The sequence below is a fragment of the Piliocolobus tephrosceles genome, chromosome X, assembly GCF_002776525.5.
Source record: "Piliocolobus tephrosceles isolate RC106 chromosome X, ASM277652v3, whole genome shotgun sequence".
NCBI lineage: Eukaryota > Metazoa > Chordata > Mammalia > Primates > Cercopithecidae > Piliocolobus > Piliocolobus tephrosceles.
Genome location: NC_045455.1, coordinates 7039070 through 7060197, shown reverse-complemented (window position 1 = coordinate 7060197; position 21128 = coordinate 7039070). Strand labels below are relative to the sequence as shown.

At 40.0% G+C, this 21128-nt stretch overlaps 1 long non-coding RNA gene across 2 annotated transcripts; it reads left to right on the top strand.

Moving 5' to 3' along the window:
- The first annotated feature begins 7462 nt into the window (after nt 1–7462).
- On the top strand, nt 7463–20689 carry LOC111546382. 2 transcript variants are annotated; one of them, XR_002732766.1, is made up of 3 exons: nt 7463–8436; nt 10511–10674; nt 20436–20689. It is a non-coding gene; the product is annotated as an uncharacterized LOC111546382 (long non-coding RNA). The 2 variants fall into 2 exon arrangements; XR_002732767.2 differs by lacking the exon at nt 20436–20689 and adding an exon at nt 11486–11818.
- Nucleotides 20690–21128: the final 439 nt, after the last annotated feature.

The window sequence follows — 21128 nt, the reverse complement described above, 5'->3', positions numbered from 1 at the left end:
ATAGATAGATAGATAGATAGATAGATAGATAGATAGATAGATAGATAGATAATAAGAGATGATAAGGATATATATGTGTGTGTGTGTCTGTGTGTGTGTATTTGATGCCCTTATCTAGATTTTTAAAATTATAGGCACAAATTGGATGTATACATAGGTAGCTTTCCACATTTATCACTAACATGCTCCTGAGCATTCATTTGGCTTCTATAGTAGACAACAGCAACAAAAAGTCTGATTGGAGGTGATGCAGTCAATCATAATTTCATTCCATCCATTCTGTTTTTGAGATGAATGCTCAATCTTGCCTGCCATCTTCATTCTCTGTCCTGAGATGGCAACCAGGGCTCACGTCTTCATGGCATCAATGGAAAGGCCTCTCAAAAAAAATTGATCTTTTGCCGAGCGGGTTCTGTGCTACTTGGTTATTGAGCTTCACATGTACAGATTGGCTGCAGTTATCTGTTGTGCCTGCTGTAACCTATGGTCATGACACCCACATTTTAAAAAATCTTTGAAAATAGTTTGCCTCTCAGTTTACTTATCTTCCCTGTTCTGCTGCTGCCTCTCCTTTCTTGGGAAGCCCAGTGTCTTAGTTCATTTTGTGTTGCTATAACAGAATACCTGAGATTTGGTAATTTTTAAAGAAAAGAGGTTTAGTTGGCACATAATTTTGGTGGCTGAAAAACCCACGGCTGGGTAGCTGCATGTAGTGAGGCCCTCAGGTTGCCTCAATTCACAGCGGAAAATGGAAGGAGAGTGGTTGTGTGCAAAGAGATTGCATGGAGAGAGAGGAAGCAAGAGAGAAATTGAGGAAACCAGGCTCTTTTTAACAAGCCACTCCTGAGGGAACTAATCCATCCAAGAGAGAAGGAACTTACCCTCAGGAGGGTATTAATCTATTCATGAGGGATCCACGCCCATTCCCCAGACATTTCTCACTAGGCCCCACCCCTCAACAACACCACGTAGATGAACAAATTTTAACATAAGTTCTGGTGGGGATAAACCATATCCAAACCATAGCACCCAGGAATGCTCTAATGCTACACTGATGATGAAAATTGTGTCTAGAATGTATGTAGCATCATCAACTATATTGGTCATTATGGTATGGGGGACAGTGCACACTCCTCCTCCCTATTGTATCAGTCAGGATGGACTAGGTTACATTATGGTAACAAGCAACTCCCAAAAATCAGTGGCTCAAAAAGCAATAGTTTATCTCATGCTTATGTTATGTCCTTCAGCTTCATCTGGGGCTTTGCTCTGCCCCACTCCGAGGTCCATCAGATGTGGCAGTTGTCATCTTGAACATGAAACATGCCATTTTCACTCACATTTTATTGGTCAAAGTAAATCACACAGCATGCCTAACTTTTAGGTGAAGGCAATGTACTTCCACTGCAGGCCCAGGAACTGTTTGGTAAAGAGTGCTAATTACTCATGATCCCTGCAGTCATCCTGCTTGACACCTTTTTTGTTCTTAAACTTGAGCGCCTGTGTGTGTATGTGTGTGTCAGAATCACCAGGAGGGCTTTTCAAAACACAAATTGCTGAGCCTCACCCAGAATGGGTGTGAGGTGGGTCCAGGAATCTGCATCTCACAGGTGAAGGCAATGCTGTTGGTGGAGAGAGCTGCTACTCTACAGCTCAGAAGCTGTGGGTTTGTGAGGCTTCTCTAAGAAGCTTGCTGCCTCTGGAGACTCACTCTGGGAAATAAAGCATGCATCCCTGCATTCCCTTAAAGAAATCTGGCATAGGCCGGGCGCGGTGGCTCAAGCCTGTAATCCCAGCACTTTGGGAGGCCGAGGTGGGCGGATCACGAGGTCAGGAGATCGAGACCATCCTGGCTAACACGGTGAAACCCCGTCTCTACTAAAAATACAAAAAACTAGCCGGGCGAGGTGGCGGGTGCCTGTAGTCCCAGCTACTCCGGAGGATGAGGCAGGAGAATGGCGTAAACCCAGAAGGTGGAGCTTGCAGTGAGCTGAGATCCGGCCACTGCACTCCAGCCTGGGCGACAGAGCCAGACTCCGTCTCAAAAAAAAAAAAAAAAAAAGAAAGAAATCTGGCATTTCTCTTGGAGCTTATATTATTTCAGTGCTGTTCCACCACAAGCTCATGCTTGTGGGGAAAGTGCTGGTCGCTTTTGAAGCTCAGGCAATAGACCTTACCCATGTCCAGTCTCCTTTTTCAATACGTTTTTATTTAATAAATCGATGTTGACAGTTTCTGTCATGCAAAGTACACAAGCAGTGGCTCCAGCCTCTTTGCTGGGACTCGTTGAAGAGGTTTAACTAGCTAGCACCTAACATAACGTTCAGAGCTTTGTATGGTCATCCTGTGGGTCTAATGTGAAGGTTCTATGTAAATGAATGACTATGCAAAAAAACTACTATCTTTGAAAGGAAAAACACAATTGATTACTGCTAAGAACATACAATTAAGTTTAGTCAATAAAGTATTCCATAAGGAACTTGCTTTAATAAATATAAAAATGATGCTGTTTGAAGAGATTTTCATGAATTTTAAACACTAGCCCTGACATTCATTTGTAATGTAGGGAAAATTTTTGCTAAGGTCAAAATTTGGCTCATTCCTGGTTCAAACTTTAAGAAATCCCATATTATTGGAGTCACATTAGTAAAGTTCAGCTCTATTTACAAATCGCATTGGATACATTTGAGTTTGGATGTATACGGACAATTTTCCTGAAAGCAGAGCTATTTCGTCAGAGTAAGTTCCCACCCAGCTGATTCATCATATCCTGAAATGCCAGGCTATTTCTGAAACATTTGGTTAAGCCAGCTGATATTTTTAAGTAGATGCTATCACCTCTCCTCTAAGGCTAAACAAACATATCTGTCTCCACCTAGGCTAGAAGTTTAGGGGATGATATGTGTGCACACTAGACTCATAGATTTTACCAAATGAAATATTCTGCTCCACGATAGCATTTCTTTTTCAAAATATTAATCTAGTCTTCACCATTAAGACACCACGTTCTTTACTTTCATGATAGGTTTTGTTTCTCACTATAAAAAAAGTACATATTCATCATAGTAAGTTTAGAAAACACAAGAAAGTGAAAGAAAAGTCACCTCTGTTTCCATGGTTCAGAGATATTGCTAATGTATTCGTTTATATTCTTCTAGTCCTTTATTTTTCTTGTGCTTATAAAAATATCTTTTACAAACAATAATGCAGGGCCAGGTGTGGTGGCTCATGCCTGTAAGCCCAGCACTTTGGGAGGCCAAGGCAGGCGGATCACCTGAGGTCAGGAGTTCAAGACCAGCCTGGCCAACGTGGTGAAACCCTGTCTCCATTAAAAACACAAAAATTAGATGGTCATGGTGGTGGGCGCCTGTTCTCCCAGCTACTCAGGAGGCTGAGACAGGAGAATTGCTTGAACCTGGGAGGCAGAGGCTGCAGTGGGCCAAAATCGTGTCACTGCACTCCAGCCTGGGCGACAGGGTGAGACTCTGTCTCAAAAAAAAAAAAAAGAAAGATAATATACTTGCTACTGGGTAACCTGCTTTTTAAAAACCAATGTATCATAAACTTTCCTCCAATCCATTAAATATTCTACGTAATATTAATGACTGCATTAAATTATATTTTAATAAACATTTTACATTAACAAAGGGAAACAAAGTGCACTAGCACTTTCTTGTTTGAATCATTGATTGGGAAAGCACTTTCTAGGTAATTCATGATTTATAGCACAAGGCATGCAATAAATTTAGGGGTCATAATAATTCACCAAATTATTTTATGATCGTGACTTCCTACAGAGAAAGGAGCTGTAATAATTGAACTTGAAATCAAGTTCCTAAGATTTGCAGAAAGTTTAAAATAAGTCCATGTACCATATAACTTTCTTAATATTTGCATCTGTAGAATCAATGTAGTACTGAGAGATAAAAAGAGATCTCAACAGAGGACCTAGTTCACCCATTTCGCCATAATCTGTTCACTTTAATTTGCATATCTTATTTTGAAACATCAGTATACAGAAGTCTTGACAGATTTTTGTCTCTCATTTTTTTTAACATCTATGAATAAAATTCTACAATTGCCTTTACTAACATCTGCCTATGTTTAATAACTTCTACTGTCCATGTGTCAGAGGCGTTTGACCCAGAGCAACTCCATCTTGAGTTGCTGGGTAATAGGGGCTGGGTAAAAGGAGGCTGAGACCTACGGGATTGCATTCCCAGGAGGTCAGGCATTCTAAGTCATAGAATGAGTTAGGAGGTCGCTATCAGATACTGGTCATAAAGACCTTGCTGTTAAGACAGGTTGCAGTAAAGAAGCCAGCCAAAACCCACCACAACCTAGATGGTGAAGAGAGTGACCTACAGTCGTCCTCACAGCTTATTATATGCTAGTTATAAAGCATTAGCATGCGAAGGACACTCCCACCTGCGCCATGACAGTTTACAAATGCCATCCCAATGTCGGGAAGTTATCCTATATGGTCTAGAAAGGGGAGGAACGCTCAGTTCCTAGAATCGTCCACCCTTTTCCCAGAAAACTCATGAATAATCCACCCCGTGTTTAGCAAATAATCAAAAGTAACAATAAGTATCATGGGTTGCCTGGCTGAAGCTGCTGCTCTGCCAATAGAGTGGCCGTTCTTTATTCCTTTACTTACCTAATAAACTTGCTTTCACTTTACTCTATGGACCCACCCCAAAACCTTTCTTGCAAGAGATTCAAGAACCGTCTCTTGGGGTCTGAATCAGGACCCCTTTCTGGTAACACGTGAATTCATTGTATCTCCCGTATAACTTAAATCTCTCCCATAGCGTTCTGGCTACCTCCCCGCTGCCTCCTCCTCTGTTCATTTTACTGTGGAGGAAGAACATCTGGTCGCTAATTCTTTCTTTCAAAGACGCTTTCCAATGTGTTGATGAGTAACTTGCAGAGTAGAATAGACCTGCAGGTGGGCTGCCAGGCACTCCAGCTGAGATGACCGGCAACATGTCAGACACATGATACCTTACGGAGTGGTGTCATTTCCATTTAATATTTATTTTCACCCACGGGCTGTATGGCACTCTAAACCAAGTGTTTACCGTGAAAGCCGTCTTGAGGTTCAGTGAAACCAGTATCACTGAACGTGCTACTTAAGTCTCCATTGTAGAATATTTGACACTATTGAAAGTGATAAAATGAAAAAACATTTGGAAGTAGCTACTTCCCCTCTGTGTTTACTCAGCCAGTGAGGGCTAATTGTTGTGTTGACAACCCAGGGCTTCTCCTTGGCTAATTCTGTGATCTTTTGAAATGTTAATTACAGTTTCCGTGATATCATTGTTTCTCCTTCCACAGTTTTAGGTGAAATGGGTTACCTTAACTTTATCTTTTTTTAATGACCCAACCTGACTGAAATGAATTGGTTTTTTACCTCTTAGCGGGGAATCTTCTGTCTGAGACACATGTGTGGGTTTCCCCCAGTCCCTCGCAATACCATTAGCTACCTTAATGGAGCAGATGCCGCCGAATTAACGTTTCCACTCTGGATGTCTCCCTGCAGTTCTTCATTTTTATCATTCTGTTTTTAGATTTACAGTTACTTTTGTAAGTTTACAAAATAATGATTCGTTACCTTAACTTGAAAATGCAGTGATTTTTTCCCCTCCTGTTGCTTTTTCTCTCCCTGTCCATTTAAGCTGTTAATAAATAAATGAATAATAACTGTCACTGGCTGGGCATGATGGCTCATGCCTGTAACCCCAGCACTTTGAGAGGCCGAGGCAGGCGGGTCACCTGAGGTCAGGAGTTCGAGACCAGCCTGGCCAACATGGTGAAATCACATCTCTACTAAAAATACACACACACACACACACACACACACACACACACACACAATAGCCAGGTGTGGTGGTGGGTGCCTAGAATCCCAGCTACCCAGGAGGCTGAGGCAGGAGAATCTGTTCGAACCCAGGAGGCACAGGTTGCAGTGAGCCGAGCTTGCGCCACTGCATTCCAGCCTGGGCAACAGAGTGAGACTCCATCTCAAAATAACAACAATAATATAACTTCCACTACAGAGACTCTGTATGTGCCAGGCACAGTTCTATGTGTTGATACAGGTCAACTCAGTTAATTTATAACCCCTCTACAGAAAAAAAAAAAAAATCCTGTGAGGTGGATACTGTTTTTAATTCTTCCTTACCGAAGAGGATAGTCTTTAATTAGAATAATTAACTTGTCCGAAGTTACTCAACCGGGTGTGTTTATTAGCTTAAAATATGACCTTGTGTTAAAAAAAATCTTCAAAGGAACTTAGAAGATCTGAGGCTTAGACAAAACGATTGGGAGAATGATTGAGATAGAGTAAGATAGAGCTGTCCTCCCTGTCTGCTAGAAAAAGATTTCCCTGGGCTGGGCGGACTGCCCGAGAGCAAGGGGCTGGAATAAGAGCAGACGTGTCAAAGAGGCTCAGGCAGGGGACTCCACAGGGTGCCGCCCAGCGAGTTCTGGGCAGGTAGCAAAGCCCAAGAAAGGCTCTTTTGGTGAAAACCCAAGGCAGATGTCAAAAAAGAAATGGCCTCAGTGATTCCAAGACTCTTAATGGCATAGAAGTCACGGGAGGATTCTCAGGGTCTTCAGAAGTAGAGCTTACAAGACCTGAGAGGCCGACGGACAGAAACTAGCATCATTTCACGGCACACAGGTCTATCGCCAGCCTAAAATCACAGAGGCCCGTAGACACCCCAGCAGATACCTGCAGAGCCAGGTGACCTGAGAGCGCCACAGGCCTTCTCTGGGGTCCCCTTCCCATGCTTCCCAAGAAAGACACAATTCCCAAGAAAAGTTGAAAGAAACACAAAATTGACTGAGATTAAGGTTCTCCCGTCCTCATGGAGTAATGGCTTAAAATAAGAAAGTGGATGCATTGTTGAGAAATATAGACGGTTGCATTTGTTGTCCACGGCCTGATGCTTTGCATGTCAGGAGGTTGACATGAATGTATCTGATGCATTCATTTAAAGTTTTACCACTTCCATAGAATGACTGCTGTATTGCGGTAAAGAAACTTTGCTTTCTTCTCTTTTGAAATAATGGATTTTATGATAGACTACCTGACTTTGAAAACTATCTGCTGTTTATGTAGTAGATTGCTATTCAGGAATGTCAATGGTAGGACCCATTCAGGGAATCGGAGTGACTCCTAAAGTTTGGAAAGCCACCCTTAAAAATCACATTACAGCACAAAGACTCGATATGCACGATTTAAATAAACTTAAAAGAAAAGAAATGTATGCTATCAGAAGTCAGAAGAGTGGCTGCCTTTAGGGGTGGAGGTGTTTACTGGAAGGGAGGATGGGGGAGTATCTAGAATAGTCATTATGAATTGAATTGTGTTCTACCTCCTTTCCCCTGCCAAAAATATGTTGAAGTCTGATCCCCAGTACCTGAAAATGTGATCTCATTTGGACATAGGATCTTGGCAGATGTCATCAAGTTTAATTCAATATGACCAGTGGAGAGGATACCCAGAGACGCAGACACACAGAAAGAAGGCCATGTGAAGCTGGAGGCCGAGATTCGGATGTGCATCCATGAGACAAGGAACAGCATGCACTGCCAGCCATCACCAGAGCTCGGAGAGAGGCACGGGACAGATTCTCCCCCATGTCCACCGGAAGGAACCAGTCCAGCCAACACCTTGACTTCAAACTTCTAGCCTCAGAACTGTGAGACAATAAATTCCGTTTGTAGGCCCCCAGTTGGTGAGATTCTGTTTCAGCAGCCCTAGGAATCAAACGCACAAGTCTCCTGGGCTGAATGCTGGTTACACGAGAGCTTGTGAGAATTCGGTGAACTGTGGACTTACCAATTATGCGTGTTTCTCTTATATACAACACTTGAACAAAGGGGTCAAAAAATATATATCACAAAGCAGATGCTTGCAGGAAGCGTTGGAAAAAGCCGTTTCTTGTGCTCAGTTGGCAGGACGAATTCCCCTCTTCTCTGGTCACTGCCTTCCTGTGCTTTGGAAGGTACTTGGAGAGGAACCATGTGAAAACACGATGTTCAGAAACGGTCCCAGTAAAAGCCACACAGAGAAAGTGAGTGTAACTGAGAGGGCTCACGTCTCACGGAGAACGATGGCCTTCTCTTAGAGGACAATTACAGGGAAACAACGGTTTGTAAATTTGAGGAAAATTTGATTTCTCTTTGCTTGTAGTTATCTGTTCACCTGATCACCACTGCTGAATCGGCTGTAATTGGAGCTCGCTCTTTGCCAGGCCCTGCGGTTGGGGGAATTTGCTCACTTCTAGCAGCCCCCTGCTTTGTTTCCTAACAGATGCGCCCTGTTTGTCATGGACGCTTCCACAGATAAGAGAAAAGGAGTGTGGAAGGAAGCGCAAAGAAGTCTGAGCTGCAGGGAGTCTCTTCAGGCCCTGGAAACACTTGGTAACTTTTCTTACAACTGTCACTGGTGTTAACTTCTAACCCATTAAACTCGCTTACAGGATAGCTTTAGTCAGTGAAGCAGGATATGGCCTTTTCTTGGCCTCTCCGTTTCCAATTCCAGCAAAATGAATGAAACACAAAAAGTTCACAGGGGGATGGACTGGGGAGGCAGGGCTGGGAGTTGGTGTCGGAAAGAGCTTTTAACTGGCCTGACCATTACTGTCCTTTCCCATTTCAACTTTTATCTGCCCATTAACTCCTTAAGTTTGCTCATCCATCCATCAAAAAGAAAAGAAAAAAAAATCCCAAATGATGTGTGAAAAGATCTTCTGGGTGTTGCTAGGTCTAGCGTGTCATCTCCTAAATTTGTCCAAACATGATTGGCTTCTCATCCGGACACAATGACTCTGTTTTATGAATGGTCATTTGTGATTTCTTAAAACTTTTATCTTTAAGATGTCTTTGAAGTATTTGAAATCATTTCTGTTTCTGACAAAATGAAGAGGTAACTTTCCCAAAATATTGCAGGGTCCATTTTTATAAATGAAGAGTGTTTATGATTAGTTTTCAGCGACTGTATAATGATTACTTACACAATCTCACTTGCTTTTCATTGAAATATGTCAAGTTAATGATTCTGTTTATGGTGTGAGAACAAAATAATAAAATATTTAGTGCTTTGATTTATAAAATAAAAGCAAGTTGTTTATAGGCATCCATATGTATTTGCTAAATTTACATGCGATAGGTCCTTGCTCAGATCTTTGCTAACAAAATTCTGTTGAGGTCCAAAAAAAAAAAATTTTTAATTCTTGACAGTAAAAGGGATCCAGCTGATAGGTTTTCTTAAATTTGGTGAATAGGATCAAAGTGAAGAAAAGTGAGAATAGCTAAGAAATTCAAATAGAAGTAGCACTCAATCTGGATCAAAGGTATTCATTCACTCCATTAATTCATATAACATTCAATGAAGTTATTAATATAAGAGATGTAAAAGATTAAGTCCCTGCACCAAAATCTCTACAGTCTTGGAAGGGATATGAATATAAGATTAAAGTAACTTAAATACACTTCAAGACAGAATATGAAAATCTTGTAATCTGTACATAGTAATTGCTGAGATGATGAAGGTATACATAAAATATCCAAGAACTTGAGACAGATTCATTTCCTTCATGATAGTTGCACAGAGGCGACAACATCTGATGTTTTACATCATCGGCCCTTCTCATTTATCCAGTCTCCGTGTTCCCACCCACAAAATAAGATTTAACTTCTAGATAATCTCTTTACAGTCATTATCTCCTTTTACTACTATTATCTCCTAATTATTGTTTGGAGCATGAGAGCAATTTCTCATATAGAAAATAAAGAAAGAGGCCAGGCATGGTGGCTCAAGCCTGGAATCCCAACACTTTGGGAGGCTGAGGCAAGCAGATCACTTGAGGTCAGGAGTTCAAGACTAGCCTGGACAACATGGTGAAACCCTATCTCCAGTAAAAATACAAAAATTAGCTGGGCATCATGGCAGGCGCCTGTAATCCCAGCTACTCAGGAGGCTGAGGCAGGAGAATGGCACTCCAGCCTAGGTGACATAGTGAGACAAGAAAGAGAGAGAGAGGGAGGGAAGGAGGGAGGGAGGAAGGAAGGAAGGAAGGAAGGAAAGAAGGAAGGAAGGAAGGGAGGGAGGGAAAGAACGGGAAAGGAAAGGAAAGGGAAAAGAAAAGAAAAGAAAAGCTTGGTCACATGCCTTTAGTACAGTGTCATTTTTTGGGATAAAGCTCATTTTTTACACTGAATCATCTGTTTACAACGTTAATAAACTAACATGTTAGGGCAAGGGCTGCCTAGTATATGATTAGCAGGATGTGGACAAGAATCAGAATCCAAATTCAATTTTGGACACAACCACTATTTAGCTTAGCTCAGCAAACAGAATTCAGTATGTGCCAAGCACTGTGCTACGTTTTGGGATTTAAGAATCTGTATCCTCTGCATGTATTTATGTGCCTGTTATGGCCTATATTTGCTGCCTATGTCTAGTTCACTTTCTTACCTAGGCTCTCCCTTACAGCAGGGAAAATGACATCATTTGAATGAAAGAATGAATATTAGAGGAAGGCCTGGCTTTGGAAGAGACCGGTCTGATAAAGAAGATGAGTGTGGACACAACTATGACAGAACCAAACTGAGCACACTCATAGACACAGAAACACGTGCCCACGCGGTCTAGAGACGGTGAGATAATTCTGGCTCCAAAAGAGGGGTGGATGTGGGAGGGGAAGGGGATTCGGTTTAAGTGTGAGGTGGGGGGAGGGTAGAACCCTTTTATGTAGAAAAGTATGCTTTCCCAGTTAACTAATTACTCCAGAAACCCTGCAAACTGTATTTCCCACCCTCAGCACAGCTCTGCAAGTGTTAATTGCCACCTTTCAAGTAAAGAAAGTAATGTCACACTCATGACGGAACAATGTCTGTCCGGCAGACTCTTCCGGAGCTAACAGAGGGCACGAATACGAGCAGCTTGCATAGCTAAGGCCAGGAGGTAGGGCAGGTGCATGGTGACACTCTAGAAAGGTGAAAGCACAGCAGACCTCCTTGCCTTAAAACTGTGTCTGCAGCAAAACCTGAGCACAACCATAATGGAATGTGAAGATCCTGATATAAAACTTTGTGAACTCAATTGACTCCAAGTCCAGCGTGCTGTCTACACAGCTCCCTTGTATTTAAATTGTTCAAAGACTTCTTTTCCCCCTAATCTGCTAATTCCTCAATTCCTCTGGTATTAAGATTAGCAGAGAAGTCCTCTCAGGAGAGCTGATAACACTATCTACACTAAGGACAAGCAAGCACTTCCGTGTATTGGGAGTGGAGGCGGGGTAGGGGAGGCAGGCTCGAACTCTATTTTGTGTCTTCTTTTTCCTGTATGGTTTTCCCTACTCAGAATTCCAGCAGGCAGCCATTGCTTTGGGAGCTTTTGCCTGAGAAAGTTGTTCAGAGCTAGAAAACAGAAGCTGCTTCTCCTCCAAGCTCTGGTTTTCATTTGCAGAAGTGTACGTATGTGCAGAACGAGACTGCCCTGATTGCACCTGGTAGGCTTTGGAGAGCAGGCCTAGAGCCCAGCTGAAGGAAAGAGCTGCTCCCAGAGTCAGGAGTAGGAGGTCTTTGGTCCTTGAGCTGCAGGAACCTGCGCCCTGGCTATGCGGAGGCGGCTGAGCCTCTAGACCTGCAAGGACCACTTGGGGCCTGGAAAGATCTCCACAAGCGCTGGGGACAGAGGATGACACAGTAATATCTAACACTGCATTCCCCAAAATGCTGGTGCCCTGGGGTGGGGGTCAAAGCCAGGGAAGCCAGTTTACAGAGAATGAAGTAACATTTCTTCCCCACTTCCTTCTGTTGGCTGAAAGTCATTCCTTCTACAATAGTTATGTTATATTTACTGTTTTACATAAAACACAATGAGTTCAATTGATCAATTTTCAATTTACCAATTTATCAAAATAAACATGCTTATAAATGGATTTTAATTAAAGCCTAGTTACTGGGGGAAGTGAAAAAAATACATAGAGCTTTCAACAAATGTCTGTTCCTTCATTATTTAATATATTTCATATTTAATAATGTTAATGTATATTTCATAACAGCAACAAGGGAAAGAAACCAATTTTTTTTAGTGCAGAATGCTATAATTTTAAGATTGTAAGAGTTCCTTTTGAAAGTTATTTTGTAGTCTATTTTATATTTTGAGTTTTTGTGACAAGAACATGATACACAGAAAGGTCTCTTTAAGTATTTTTGTTGTGTGGCTGATTTGATTAATGAAGGGTACTTGCAGTTTATTGGCGTATACAATGGTACAAATTTGGGAAGGTGATTTTGCAACATTAACAAGCAGCTTAAAATTATTCATAGCTTTTGATCCTGAAGTCCCATTTCTAGGTATTTATGTTAAGGAAATAATTACAGATATATGCAACAATGAACAGAATGCTCAGCTGAGTGGGGTTTAAAAAGAAATTTAAAAATTATAAAGAACTCTAATATCTTGAAATAAGACCCTGGCCAATAAGAATGGCCCATTATGTAATGAAATGCATGCAGCCATTATTAATTACGTTTGTATAAATTATGTGTTTGTTGTATATTCTTAAGATAAACTCAGGTATTCAAACAGATGAGATACCCTTTCTCTACTCAATCTATCAGACTTGTGTGTGTTTATGGGATTTTAATTTTCTCCTTTTTTACCTGTGTATTCTTAATTTTCCTCAATGGCAAATCATTACTCTTAAAATAAGAAAAAAAAATCAATAAAATACATAAGACTGTAAATATAAAAAAGAAAAACGTGAAGGTAAGTTGTCACATTTCTTTTTGTTCAACAAAAAGAAAAAGTATATTGAAAAGGTTCGTGATTATCACGTATCAGTCGAAGTTATCTTTATCTCGCTTAAGATTAACAGACTTTACTCTCAATAATACTTTTTTAAATTTGTAAAGAGTACTTTTTAGAGCACCTGTAGATATACCAAAAACTTGAGAAGGTAGTATAGAGAGTTCCCATTCAGCCTCTCACATTTTTCCCTATTACTAACACTTTACATTAACGTGGTACATTTGTTACAATTAATGAACCAATATTGATATATTGTTTTAATCAAAGCTCCATAGTCTCTTTAGATTTCCTTAGCTGTCACCTAATGTCCTTTCTCTGTTTTGGAATCTCATCCAGGATCCTACATTACATTTGGCCATCATGTCTCCTGGACTCCTCTTGGCTGTGACAGTTTCTCAGACTTTCGTTGTTTTGATCCCCTTGACAGTTCGAGGAGGGCTGGCTAAGTATTTTGTAGGATGTCTCTGTATTAAAAATTGTCTGATGTTTTTCTTGTGATTGCACCGGAGTTTCAATAATATATTCAAAACAATCCTTCTCACATCCTGCCCTTCAGGAAAAAAAAAAAAAAAAAAAAAAAAATCATACCCTCAAACGTAACAAAATCCCCCAGCCTCAACTCAGGATGATGTTATGTATCTTGTAATTCATTGACAAATTTGCCAAATGACACAAATATTGCAGGCTGCAGGCCTTTCCATTAGTAACCTCACCCTAGGTACAAATAAACATCATTTAATGGAAGTTCCATCAATGGAGGAGCCTGATCTTTGGCCTCCTGGGTTACAGGACGCTCTTGTTGGTTCCCTCCAGCACCTCCTCCACATGTTGAATTTTAATGGGGCTGGGAAACCTGTGGGTTAGAAGTATATTGGTGTTATTTCCTGTTTCCACTTCAGTTAGCCTCCCAACTTTCTGATTTGACATGAATTTCGGGAGGGAATGCAATGTACACGACGGGAAACAAATACCTAATTTTTTTCTTCTTTAATATGGCAACTTTTAGAAGACAGTGCAACTTTAAAAATAGCAAATATTATCACATTGTGAGGAAGGAAAGTTTTTATAATGTACTAAGAGGTCCAAGTCACATGATGCTCACTGCCTAGTTTTTGCAAGCACTTTATAAATGCTGAGTGTAGGTGTTCACATGCCTAATGCCTACCCTTTACCAGGCGAGATCAAACTCCTGTTTCTACTCCACGTGTTTCTCATGTCCTTTGAATACTCCACATTTTATAACTGAAATCTAGGACAACCCTTTGAGTTGAGAAAGAAAAAATTAATTTTTTTTTTTTTTTGTTTAACATAAAATAAACATAGGTGATTTCTTTCTTTGGTCATTACCCAGATAGGCTAGGTTCTGAGACCTGGTTGCATCTTAGCAGGAGGCTGGTGGGGAGGAATCTGGGGATGGATAGAAAACTAGTACAGCTCATTCCCAAAGGAGAGTGTCAATCACATAACTTCTGTTGTCACCAAGAAAGTGGGACCAGGTCAGCCCTTATTCAGAGATGGTTCTAGGTAACCCGCCAGATGTTTGTGTTGGACTGACCAGTTTGTGCTATTCTCTGCAGGTGTGTGATAGGGTCCAGGCTGGGGAAGGAGCATTGTAAGAATTCCACCGGGTATAAAAACCAATACCAAGCAGTAGGGATTTGGGGAAAAAGTCTAAAACCAGTATTAGAACTTAAGCACACATCAGAACACTTCATCATGAATCCAGACCCTGGAGTAAAGCAGTCAGCAGCGGGATTGGTTATAAACTGACCACACGCTGGGCTTCCCAGACGCCTCTGTGTGGTGTAGAGCAGCAAGACAGATTCCAGATTGCTGACTTTTTCATATTTATTGTAAATAGTTTCCTAGTTTGTTATTTTCTTGATATTTTGATTCACACACATATCAATTTTGAATTAATCTCATTGTATGATGTTCAATTTTTTTTTTTCTGAGCTTATTGGTTTGGAAAGATCTACTCCACCAATAACTCAAATCATTCATTTCTAGTTTACATTAGTTTTTTTCTACACTTAATTATTTTAATCATCTGAAATTTAATTTTAATGTATGGCACAAGGTGAGAATCTAGATATATTCTCTTTCCTTAGGTAATTAATCACTCCCCTGCACCAACCATTAAAGAAAGATTTTAGTTAAAAAGTAACTTGTCTTGCCTACCTTTGCATCATAAAGGCCTACACCTAACATTGTGTCTGATCTATAGCAGTTGCTCAATTAAACATTTGTTGAGTAAATGTATGCTTATCGAACCTGTTGCCTGTCCCTGGCATCTAACATGGTGGAAAATTCATCTGAAATGACAGCAATTCTTGGATAATGACAAATCCCCGAGGATTCCTGTGTCACAGCTAACTAACTGATACGTATGTGCAATTGTTTCTTTTGGAGATGGAGCTATAAATCAAAAGAGCGTGATGATGATAGTTAGGAAAGAAAAAACTAACATTCTAAACAGTAGTCAGATGCTAGGAATTAATGCCTACCATCAAAGTCTCACAGGCTGCTTCCAAGTGAGACAAGCTTCTCGAAGTCATGACACTGCGGTCTGTGGGTCCCTGCCCTGCCACACGGCCACCCTCCAGCATGGCTTCCACCTGTCCCTCCCTGGCCAGCTTGCCTTGGCGGCTGTACTGAGGGAGATGTGTTTCTACCATTCCTTGCCTCTAATAACACTTACTGATTACCTAACACTTAACAGTTGTTCTCTGTTTTTGGAATAAAAAACATTTTTATGCTTTATGTTTAAGGCAGTGTTGCAGATATAGCATTTAAGAGTAAGATAAATTCTCCATTCACCACCTGTGACTTGGTTTCCCTAAGCCACAGTTTACTTATCAGCAAAATGGAAGGTAATACCAGCTAACATTTCTGTACCATCTATTCTGTGCCTGGCACTGCTCAAAGTGCCACATACCTATTAAATTATTTAGCACGCATTAACTCTTTGAAGTAAGCACCATTTTCAGACCCATTTACAGACAACAAAATGGAGGCATGGTGAAGTAAGTGCCTTGCCTGAGGGTTAGAATCCAGGCCCTCTGGCTCTGAAGTCCATGCTCCTAACCACGGTATTAAGATATCTCCGAGGCATCATAACTAGCAGCCACCTCAGAGAGTTGATGTGACATTGAGACACCATATGCAGGATACCTGGTGAGCATTTGATGCGTGTTTGCTCTGTCACAGGCAACAGCCCCCGGCTCACTGATCTTACCTTCCATAGGAATACAGAGCTCAGACAGTCACTTTCAGCAAAAAGACAAAGGTGACAGGAGAGGAAGAAGTCCAGGAGGCTGGAGACCAGATGACAGGGTCCCCAATCAGAACTGGGGGAAAGGAAAGGCTTCTCAGAGGGAATATTAGTTGTATTAAAGCCAAATGAAAGCACGTTCCTTTTCCTGTGAAAATCTCAGGGGTTTATTTCCCTCCACAGGACCTGTTTGTTTTGCTTCCCCTTCCTCCATTCCCTTCACCTACTCTCTGCCCTTCACCTTTTCCAGAATTCTTGGGGAAACAGGATGTGCCCAAGCAATCGAATCGTGTATATGCATTCCACAAACACTGGTGGGTGGGGAAGCACCAGAAGAGATATTAGTTGAGTTACACCCACGTGCTGTAAGCTGAGGAAGAGATGACTGAAGGGGAAAAGGATTAAACGTTTTCAGGGACATTCAGAATTTCACATTTTACAAGATGATGTTTACTTAGTTACCTCTAGTATTAGCCTGGAAGGGTCTCACGATTTTTTTCCAAAAGCAGCTGAATCTGAGCATGGTTCCTCAAGTTATATGAATTCTGAGTAAATGTGTGTATACACATCTGAAATGATACCCCTTTGGCTTACTCATAATGTTTGTGGAATGTAATATACTGAGAGACCTTTGGGGTCATTTAGTTCAACTTCCAACTCATAAAGACTTTCCTTTTAGCAGAAAGGCAATTTATCTAGTTTATCCATTTTCTCTTAAATAATTGCAGTGATGTGAAGCGCGCCATGCCTCAACACAGCCATTTTGATGGTTGTATAGCTATAATTCTGAAAGTCTTGACTTACATTGACCTAAGGCTGTTGACCTTTGTTCTGTCCTCTGCAGGGAGAGAGACACAAAAACAAGCAAACATGTTTTTCTTGTAAATTCAGACAACTTCGTGATTTCTCTTTGTTCTTTGGATGGAATAATGTCAGTTGTTGAGGGTCTTATTTATATTCCAGTGGGCAAGCTCTTCTAAATATGTTACCTAAACATTTATTTTTACATATTAATCCATTTGTTTATTTTAAGAATGTTGTTGCCAAGAAACTTTTGAATAATCTGAGAAAATTGAGCATATGATACTACAAATTACTTTTAAAAACAGAACCACCCAATAACAGCTAAGCATAAAACAAAACATATGTATGAGAAATGTATTTTTAACTATTGCTTTATAAATTGTGTTTATTTCAACTTACTTGGTATAAAGATGATACCCTAGAACATGACAATAATTTAAATAATAAGATCAAATATGACTTCACTAATGGGATTCAAGAGGAATCTCTTATAAACATATTTCCTTTTTGAATGCACCTGTTTGCTTTCAAACTCGTTTTTTAAACAGTAGGAATAACAATGATAGATACAAAATAACACTTAAGGTTTATTATAATTTTTATGTTCCCTTTTTAGATTAAGATACGCTTTTTTAACTAGCAGATACATTTAATAATCTTTTGTAAGAAGGTTGTTTTCATATTCCATATAATACATTTTCATATTAACATTTCAAATTAGGAAAGGAAAATAAAAAGTTGCCATTGGAAATAAAATCTGTCTTTTAGAAATATGAAAAATCACATAAAAACACTTTGTTGTGTTTAGGACAATTCTGGTTTAACATTTTGGCAGTAACATTCTCTCCCCTTTCATACCTACCTATTCACCAAAAGGCCGTGCTATTACTTTTGTTTGGTCTTAGTTATTTTGTTTTGGGATTTTTCCATTCATTCAGATGTAATGCATGGCATAATTTATGATTTATGTGATAGAGCCTCAGATTTAATCCATGGGGATTTTCATATAAGGGTGTGCTCAGTGATGTGTTTGAAGTTACGCTATTGAATTCAAATAACATGGTTAGTTCTCAGAAATATTAATTTGATTTTAATATCCTGCCTCCCCACCCCAGGTTATGTTTGGTTTCTTACCTTAGGAAAATCCTAAGTGAATTTAATTAACTCATCTTTTGAAAGTTTGTACATTTAGCTTTGCGAGGCAGAGATTTTGCAAACATGCGAAGCAAAGCCGTACACTTAAATTTAATCATTTTCCTATAACCTCATTGATCTGACTTTATATTTCAGTTATAATAATGCAGAATATACAATTTTAAAACAAATGACTATTTCGAAGCACTACATTTACATGTGATCATGAATCCACTGTGTTGCTTTTGTCTTTTAACTTTTGGGATATTAAAATAAAATAGCATTTCTTCTCTGCTTCACAAAGTAATTATTGTAGCGTCTGTTGAAAATACATTTTGGCTCTCAGGGACTTTTCAGTCTTAGGACAAATTCTGTGCTTTCTTAAGTGTCTGTATTGTTATGCTCCTTTTGTTTTGTTGTTTGAGAGGAAAATGAAGATCTGTGACATCATTTATTCTGGAAGCAAGCACAAGTGTGTTTAACAAGAAAAATCAAGGATGTAACTTTTGTCCCACTGGTTTGAAAATCCAAAATCTTCTTTGCAAATAGAGCCATTCATTGGGTACAACTGGATCAAAAGTAACAAGTTTTTGTCTGAGTCTTTAGCCTAAAACCTCCCCTACCCCTTCCAGATTAACTCTGTTGTGCCCGGATTAACCTCTAAGAATCCTGGTATTGTTTCTCTTCATTACACTTATCCCCATGTCTCCTATTGTCTTTGCTTTTCATTAGGGGGAATAAACAGTAGACGGTTTAAGCCATGATAAGCTTCTCCAGCTTGGAGTATCTATTTGAGCTTCATATTTGACACTTGTTTCCCCTTTCAATGTAAACATTCATTTTGAATCCAATAACCTTGTCAATGGAAATTGTGAATGCTAAGGGCTGGGCAGGCCGTGTGAGCAAATACCAGTGAAGTCTCATCAGTTGTACGGAACCTAGGTCCAGATATGACAGTTCTGGACCTGAATTAATGGTCCTTTGACCCATTTTGCTGTAAACATAATAAGAAAGAGTACTAGCATTTGGGAACCATATCCATTTTAATATAATTAAAACAAGAACAGTACGTCCCTAGAGCTTGTCAACAACAGAGTTATTCATAATACACTATTCTTTCACTTTATATCAAATCTTTTTAACAGATTGGAATATTACATGCATTTAGCATAAATTTGTTGGCAGGGAAATGGACTAAAAGAGACAAACAGAACTGTATGCTGACTGTGGATAGAAAAACATTTTATTCTGATCTCCAGTTATTGTTTCAATTAAGACAGCTTTTTTGACCTTGTCCCAGTGGAAATTTGACATTGATTAGAAAGGCCATGACCATAAACCTCTGAACTAAATTCTGGGGAAGGATGAGTGATATTATTTTTCTCTGAAATGGCATGAGAAAAATCGATGGTGGTAGCATTCGACGGTGTCACAGTTTGATTTACTAGCTGACCTCTTGGCCAATCAATGACTGTGTAAAATCCAAGAACGCTTCATTGGCTTCATCACACAAGCTTTGCTCTCCTATTGACAGTGTGAATTTCATCCTGGCATGAGTTTAGAACCCCCAAACACTCGTCACTCTGTCTAAGTAAAAATAGTTACAAAACTGGAATCTTGAGATCATGGATTATCAACCATTTTTCACTTTTTAGAAACTTCTATTCCATTCTTTTGATAACAGTGCAGACCACTTAGAGCTTTTACTTCACCTCTCTGAAAATGATTCTCAAATGCAAATCTATAGTCAGGTTCAAAAGGTAAGGACTCAGGTGGTTTTCTAGGAAGGAAAGAGAGTTGTTCTTCTCACTATTATTTGTACTACTTGGTAACCCAAAAAGAAAGGAAAGTTCCTATGATCTTTTCCCCAATATGTAAATTTTGACTTTGTTACTTTTATTTTAAAGAAATTCAGTGTTTGGGGCTAGGGTTAGAACTCGTTACATAATTTGTGGGTCCCAGTGCCATTTGCTCAAAAAATTTTAAGGATTTCAAGATAGCAACAGCAGAACCAAGCCCAGGGCCCTTCTAAAGGTGGAAACTCTTTGTGACAACCCAGATCAAGGGCTCATGAAGCCAGCCCTGGCAGGGGCAAAATCCTAGTGTTATTCAGTGGTATTTGCTTAGGGGGTTGATGAATGCGTGGTTCTACCTCAAATCCTCATGATTTCTCCTTAGGGGACTCCTGAGGGAGTTTCAGACACAAGGAGACAATGGGAGAGAAATAAACTGGGTATACCATTCGATTATTAGCTGTACTTGTACGCAAAATCTGCAGAGCACCTTAGCAAGCATGGCTGGAGAATGGTGCCCGACCTAAAGCCACAAATATCCTCTTCACTACACTGAGCCCAAACTCAGTTTTGGGGTCTCCTGGCTCTGTTTCAGGCTGACCTACCGTGAGGGTGGAGAGGATGAAAGGGTCCAGGCAGCAGAAACAGCATAGGGAGCGCGCGGGCAGACCTGAGGCTTGGGAAGCATCCCTGGTCGAACAGAAGCAAGAAAAAGGAAAAAGGACACGTATCTATAAGCGTGATGTCTGCACACCCAGCAGCCTCACCCGTGACGTGACAGGTCATGGAGTGTGAGTGACCACGTGAACTCGCTAATCCTTCTGTACAGGTTGGTGCTGGGGGAGATAATGGGCCAGAAAATCAATAATTTCTGTGAAACAATTTTCCAATTAAAGGATATCTTGACTCTATAAAAATAACTTGTGTTCTCTGAAGAAAATATTTTAGAATTTTTTAAAAACAAAAGTCAAGTTATATCTCCTGTTGCCTCACGAGTCAGATATAAGTGATGTTGACATTTTGGGGTGTGTCTTTTCTGACCCTTTTCCCATGCATTTATGATCCTACATTTAAGTTAATAAAAGTTGAGATTATGTTATGTGTAGCCTGTTCCTATGGCTTAACAACATAGTATAGATGTCTTTCCACGCCAACTAATATTTATCTGTCTTTATTTTATATTAACTTTATTTATTTATTTATTTATTTATTTTTGAGATGGAGTTTGACTCCATCACCCTGGTGGGAGTGCAGTGGCATGATATTGGGTCACTGCAACCTCTGCCTT